Here is a 7,865-nt window from a genome sequence, read left to right on the forward strand (position 1 = left end):
TCCCATCACATGGCCTGTGTTTCTCACCCTTCAGGCCTCCTTCAAGAGCCGTCCCTGACCACATCCCCCAGCATAGATTTCTCTGCCTTTTTCTATCGGAACCTGCTTATTTCCCTCTCCGGGCTAAAAACAACCTTCAGTTTCTCAATTCTGTTCATTTTTCTTTACTAGAATGTCTGGACTTTGGGCTCTGCAATGGGCATTTACTTTTGAGGGTTTCAATTGCACTATAAAAAGGAGGATTTGTCAATCAGGGTGAAAACTTAAGATATGTTAAGCGTAGAAAAGGAGCTAGTAAGCAAGAAGCTTGTTAGACACGGCAGAGTTCAGGGATCACGCCGAGCATAGGTAAGCAGTTAGCAGTGTGTGAGAGTTAACGAGGCACAAGGAGATGGGACACACGGACGCCTACGCTCACGAGCTGCCTGGGTGCTGAGCGTTCAAGATCCCCTGAACGCACGAAGGTGCCGGATATTCATGGTGCACTGAACAGCTGTGTGCGAATATCCATGATGCCAGATGTATGAGTCACTAAATACCAAGGATACACTAAATACACAGCAGGGCAGACAAATCTACACTAAATACGCAGTATGTGTGCTCTTAGTATTTACGAGGCCACGATTCAGCCATCCTGGCCTCGTGTTCTCTCCCCAAGAAACACAAAGAGAACTTGTCCAGTGGAACGTCTAGGCATCATTGGCCACGGCACCTTCTTAATGTGGACCCCTTCTTGCTCAAAACTCAACTATGATCCCCATAATAGCATCATCAGTGGGGAAAGATGATGCAGGAGAAAGAGAGAGACAGACAGATAGAAAAATAGATAGACAGACACATGAAGAGGAGAGAGCGAGAAGAGGGATGAACATCGCACAGCCAGGGTTCAGGTAGTAGGACCCGCCGTGCTTGTACCCTATCCTAAGTGCGATGACTTGCCCCATCTCGTTCCTCTTGCTCCTTTAGCTGATTTTAGTAACCTGTGTGATGTGAACATTGTATTCTGCTGGTGACCTCTGGGATAGCTGACCCCAGAGTGTGCTTGGGGGCTCCATTGCGGGAAAGCAAACGCGCACACAACGTGCTCTCTGCTGCACCCCTCCCAGAGGGGTGACGGTCTTTGTGGTGGAACGCCCCACAGACATTCTGTCTCAAATACTGAGGCTCAGCCAATGGGGGCCCTCCCACTGGCATCTGAAGTTAATTTGCTGAAAAGGAGTTTTAAAAATCTGCATGTGTATTCTTTTAAAAAATGTCAGTGGCTTTTGTTATTTTGGGATTAAACATCTTTCTTATTAAATTTTACAGACATATATGCATAGTAAAGTGCTGATATATTTGACTTAAAGTGTTTTACAATTACAAAGTATAGTATCATTTAACTGTCTTTAGGGAGGGGCTTGTGGCCCCAGTAAGATGAGGGAGGCTGCCGCACTGCTTTGGGGAAAGTCTCTGGTCTCAAGAAAGACACACGCTCCTTTGTGTTCTGTTGCTGCCGGGGCAAGATCTGACCCCCAGAAATGTTTTAGTGGCCAAGCTGAGAGAGAAGCCAGGGACAAGGTGTGGTGGAGAAATTACTCACCAGACACCTGTGAAGGACCGTGGGACCGGTTTTACTGGAGCTTCTGCAATAGAGGAGAGAGACTTTACATAGGCCCGAGCTCCACTCCAAATACGGCAAAGACGACTGGGGATTCCGAGCCGATGCGCAGAGCGAGGGGTCAGGGGCTGGAAACTGTTCAGAGGAGCCTGATAGACGTCAAGTGTGAGGGATTCTGGCTACACGGACTTAGTGGGATTCTTTGCGAACGTTGCACTCAGCAGGCCAAGGGCGGGGTCGAGTCCCAGTCGAGAAGTGAGCTCAGGGGGGCCTTTTCAAGGTTTGGTCAAGGAGAGAGTCTTCGTCGGAGGATGGTGGTGTGGAGAGATCTTTCCATGTGAGACCGTCTCAGAGAGACTGTGATTCCGGTGGGCAGTTTATGTCTGGCGTTCTCGTCGTGAGATTATGAATTCCCGTATGATTCTAAACCAGTTTGAACCATGTTGCTGTTGTTATTGTTTTGGTTGTTGTTCTGTTCCTTGCCGCCAGAAAAGCCTAATGGCTCACACACAGACTGCCACAGAGCAGACTGTAGATACACTTCGGGTGAATAAAGAACGCGCCCACACACAGCGCTGGGCATTGGTGTTTGCAGTTAATTTGCTAAAGAGGTTTTTCTTTTATTTTTTAAAAAGATTTATTTATTTATTTTAGAGAGAGAGAGAGAGCAAGGGGAGGGACAGAGGAAGAGAGAGAATCTCAAGCAGACACCCCATGGAGCGTAGAGCCCGCCGCAGGGCTCAATCTCACGACCCTGAGATCATGACCTGAGCCGAAATCAAGAGTCAGAGGCTTAACCAACTGAGCCCCCCAGGTGCCCCTGCTAAAGAGGATTTTAAAAACTCTATATGGTAAATCTTTTTAAAAATGGCAATGGCTTTTATTTTATTTTTATTAGACCTCTCCTACACTAAATTTTCACCAGTATATATGCATAGTAGGTAAAGTGCTAATAGATTTTACTTGAATTGTTTATAATTACAAAGTGTTTTCCAATAACATTGTTTAACTGGATCTGCCTTCCCCCATGAAGTATGCAGCAGGAGTTTTCACTCCCTCTTCAGAGATTTATTAAGTGCCCCCTGCACCCCGGACTCGGTGCTAGGTGCTGGGTGTGCCCCACTGCACGGAGCCTGCTCCAGAGCCGACAGATGAGCTTCTCATAATCGGAGGTGGGAGGTGGCATAACTTCATGGCGTGTGATGTTTTGTTAAGACACAGGCCTGAGAAGGCTTACTCCACAAATAGTTCAGATGTGAGGATTCCAGGCACAGGAAATAGCCCTTCAGTAAAGAAAAACAATTTGGTGTATTCTAGGAACCAAAGAAATGCCACAGGAGTGAGTAAGAGAGAGAAATAGTACATCGAGATGAGTGTGGGGGGGTGGATGAGGCCCGTGAGCCAGGCAGAGACTTAAAGACAATAAAATGTAAGGAAAAGAGATCAGTTGAGGTTGGGGGACCATAGCAAACACAGAAAGACCTGTTGGGTGTTGGCATCCATCCCCACAAAAGATGAGCAGCCGGGCTGAGAAGGAAGCGAGGGGATGGGCCGTCATCATTCTGGCACCTGCCTGACCGGGTTTGCTGGGAACTGCGTGTGAACATTAAGAGAAAGGGGAGATGAAGGTAATGCCTGGGTTTTTGTGTCCAGGAACTGGGTTGAACAGTGGTCCTATCGATAGACTGGGTGTCAGGTGCACGTTTGGGTTGGGGTGTGGGGTGGAATCAAAGAGTTTCTTTTCAGACACATTGAGTTTGAGATGCTTGTGATTCCTGTCGGATATTCAAATTTGATAATGGGAGGAAAATCTAGGCCAGAGATGAACATTTGGAGTCCCTAGTATGCAGATGGTCACTGAATTTCTGGGGGAGATGAGAAGGCGGCCTTAGGGCCACACGATGTTTAGGGATGGGGAAGGGGAGGAGAGGCTCACCAAGAAGACGGAGAGCCACGTGGGGGGAGCCAGAAGAGAGCCAAATGGGAGAAGCCAGGGGACAAGGGTGTTTTCAGGATGGGGCGTCAACTGGGAAGCGTGCTCCCCCAGGGAAGATCAACGAAGTGGAGGTTGGGTGTCCACTTGCCAGAGTGGCATGCTGGGGATGGAAGCTAGCCAGGGGGAAAAAGGAGTGAATGGGAGGTAGAGATGAACACTGAGTGTAGACGAATCCACAGAAGGGCTTGTCCACGAGGAAGATGGAGACGGAGGCCCAGAGGACGGGGAATGACCCTGTCCCGGAGGGAGTCTCCCAGGGAAATGCAAGCGCAGACCGGCCGGTCCTCGGGCACGTGGCGGGGGGGCGCAGGGGACCCTGAGGACAGCCAGCATCGCCAAGTCTCAGAGCCCCGCTGATGGTCCCTGATACTGACCCTCTTACAGAGGAAGAAACTGAGTCTCACAGGTGGCATGACTGTCCACAGTCACGGGGACAGCAGGGCTCAGAGGCAGCTAGCTTTCCTGCAGGGGCTTGTCCCCGATGCCTGGAGCTGCATACGCAGGATGATGGCTGAGGGGCATGCTCCCTCCAGGGGTGTGGGGGCCCAAGGGGAGCCCGTGCGGAGCCTCCTTCCCCCCGGGCACCCGCCCCCCGCGGGCAGAGGGTGCTGGCCGGCCAGCAGCAGGTGGCAGGGGCCGGGCGCCCCTCCAGGCAGTGGAGTAGGTGGTGCGGCCAGGGGCCCCCTTGCTGGGCCGCTCTTGGACGGTGGAATGGAGCAGCTTCTGCATGTTTTGTGCGGCCCCGACGGGCACTGGGAGACCCTGAAGTTGAAGCTACCACAGGTGGAAAGCAGTTTTCGTTATATGGGATCAGGTGTGGGAAGTTTTAAACTGAAATCACTTCAAGATACGATAGCGAAAGATCAAGGTGAACACGTTACCAATTGCCCCTCAATACGTTTGCAAGCTCACAGCTACTCTGACTTAATTCTGGAGTACTTTGTACATAAAACCAGGATTAGTGGGGGGTGTGTGTGTGTGTGATTTGGGGGGTGACTGTTAGAAAAATTCTGAACTCACGATTTCTGCCTTCCCCCCTCCCTTCCTCTCCGCACCCCTCCTCTGGGAAGTGGCAGGGCCACCTGCGAAGCCGGGCATCTGGAAGGCTGACTCTGCACTCTGTTTCAGTCCCGCCCGTCTCTTGGCCCATCAAATTTTTCTAAGCCTCTATTTGTCCTGACAAGACATTCAAATTTAAAAAGTTGATTCCAAATCTTTGTCAAATAAATATGTGCAAATTTGAAGCTAAGTCCTAAGAATGTCCTGTCCGTTTTAGAGGCAGTGAGGGGGGATCCCCCAGACCAGTAGTTCTGTTGGGGACAGAGGACCAAAGCCGCACGGGGAGACTTGTTCTTATATCTCCATTTGCTGTCTGTGTGTGATTAACCCCTTTGCTAAATTTTGGGATGTGACCTGAGGTTTTCCAAAAGGCAGTTGACTTGACTCAGTTTCGAGTGGGAGCCTTTCTCCCCGCCATTGGCTCAAGTCGTTCACACTTACAGAAATCAAAGGGCCGCAAACTTGCCCGGGTACGTTTCGTTTACTAGCAGGCCTCTTATCTCAGGAACTCAACCACACAGTTTGAAACAGGGTTAGAATCCGTTTCAATCTAACACTAAGTAAGAACCGTAGGCCACTCCCCTGGGCTGGAGGGTGGCGTGAGCTCTGGGGGGGGGGGGGGCATTCTCACTCCAGCTTGAACCAAAAATCAGGTCACCGAAGGTGGCATTAGTAGCACACTTTTGAGTGAAACGCCAAAAAAACATTTTGGTGCTGTCAACCAATGTGTCCCTGTGGCTAGAGTTTCCAGTTCGGAGTTTGGAATATATAGCTGAGCAGAAGCCCTGGGGGTGTGACGGTCCTCTGAGGGCAACATACACATCAACCATCAGCAGCCGCTTCTGTCTCTCCCGGACACACACACACACAACCATGCACCTACACTCCCCCTCACAAACATACACACACACACGGCCTCCATGTGCACACACACACACACGGGGCAGTCACGAAGGGCGATGTGGTACAAGTTTGGTGCTGGAGTAGAACGGACCTGTGGAGTGCTGGCTCCTCTCCTACCAGCAACTCACAGACCTTTCTTGACCCATCGTGTCTTTAACTAGAGAATCGTATCTCCCTCTAGGCTATTGTGAAGGGCCTCTGATAAGCATCATCTTCTTCCTCTGCTGGACCTCCCCTCTGCTTTCGGGGGAGCCATACTGCTGGGATGTATTTGGCTCCGGAGAGGTAACAGTTCTGCAGGTACCTGCCTCCCCGGGCAGGAGGTGTGGTCTGAGGACATCTCGGAGCCCTTCCAGACTCCACGTTCTGCTACACTTCCCCACGCGGTCTGGACTCACTCTTCGAGTCCAGTGAATTCTTCATCATTCAGACCAAGGCAGCAGTGGCTAAACATCGATTAGGTGGCACCACAGAGATAACGCTGGGGTCCTTCCCTCCTGGCCACACCGCTAGACCAGGGTCCCTGCAGTTAGGGGGGCCGCGTGACTGGCTTCTTCTTGATGGACAAGGCCATGTCCACTGTCCCAGGCCTGGTCTCTGCAACGCCATGCTCTGTCTCTCTTCCGTTCTCTGTCACCTGAGCGCAGAGGACCCAGGGGCCCTGAGGCTCCAGGGGGCAGTGGAGCCACTAGACAGAAGATGCCAGGGCCCCAGAACGATGACATGCAGCCTTCAGTTTCACGCCCACCAGAGGCAGCAGTGAGACTCGTCAGACCACCTTCTCCAACATGGTGGCCATAGTTTCTGAATCAAACAGAGATCCATAATCTCACAGAAGTAAACGTGCTAAAACGAACACTGGGAACTCTGGGGCACAACCTGTAGACAGGAACGATAGTCTTCTCAGCCCTTATGGATGGAACGTAAGGCTGAAGGGGTGTCGAACTGCATGCAGAGCAGCAGGAAACACAACAAAGGAGACTGAAAAGCATCGCACGGCTCCTGCTGTCCTGTCTTCCTAATGCAACAATTTAACCCAGTTTGACTCTTGATAATCGCTTTGGGGTTTGCATTATATTTCACTTTCAAATGTATTCACTGTCTTGCCGATGTATTCTGATTAGGTTGCCCAGCCAGCCCTACAAAGCCACCACCAACGAAAGGCCTGGCATTGGGGCTGTCCCCGGGCCGCTCACCTTGTGGCCCTCCACGAGCGGAATCAGCATCTCCTGGGAGCTGGTGAGCAGAACAGAATCTCTGTTCTCACCCCGGCTCTGCGGACTCAGAACCTGCAATGCTACAAGATGCTCAGGGGATTTATATGCATGTTAAATTGGAAAATTTAATGTTTTGGGTTTTTTCCCCCTGTTTCACAACACCTTACAATGTGGTGGTATTGGGCCACCCATTTGATGAACTAAGAAATTGAAGCACTGAGAGAGAAAACGTGTTTCTGCCCGAGAGCAAGAGCTATTCCTGAACTCTGCCATGGAAGTCCATGAGTTTTACACGCTCAAAACCTCTGATGTTTATCACGATCCATGCCATCACCTGGTTGCCTTTCTTGGACTCGAAAGTGCGTCTCTGACCCACCTGGTGCCTGGAATGAGATGATCTGTGTTTCTTTCCATGAGAGCCCAGAACGTCTGGAAACCACAAAGCTGGCCACTGGTGTCCTGAAATGTGGCTGCTGTCACAGCACCTGCCTTAAGTGGTTCCCCGTTCAGCTTCTGCAGGTGCATGGCTCTTCCCAGAGTCTATTATAGCTTTGCACCGCTGCAGGATCGCAGCCAATGAGGTTTATTCAAGGCGCGATCACTGCTAATTGAAAACAAAGAGCAGATTACTACTGCTCGCCTGCGTGGGGGACAGAAGTGTCTCTTCTCTGCCCTCACTCTTGGGCCATGCAAACAGGAGCAGATGTCTACCTTTCGACTAGCTCTGAAAAGGTATTTGGAGGCTTGTAAAAATGACCAATCATGTGGCATGACTAATTTGGGGGAAGTTGGGTTGTTTACTTTTTCCAATAAAGATTTTACCCACATTTATGGGAAAACCTAATAGCTGTGTCTCTTAGAACATGTGGACTTCTTTCCTCCACAAAAAGGTGTGAGTCAGCACTTTACCAACCATAATAGTTACGGGCAAGCTTTCAAAGTTTCAGAAAGGCAGTCGATTTTATAATATCGATTCCAAAATTTAGATTTTTTTCCCTTCCCCAAGCTGTTTTAACAGTCAACAAAATTGGTCAGAGGCGCTTGCTAAGCAACCCAGAACTATTCTTAAAGATATTTAAAGATTTCCTCT

The sequence above is a fragment of the Ursus arctos genome, unplaced genomic scaffold (assembly GCF_023065955.2).
Source record: "Ursus arctos isolate Adak ecotype North America unplaced genomic scaffold, UrsArc2.0 scaffold_13, whole genome shotgun sequence".
NCBI classification, from domain to species: Eukaryota; Metazoa; Chordata; class Mammalia; order Carnivora; family Ursidae; genus Ursus; species Ursus arctos.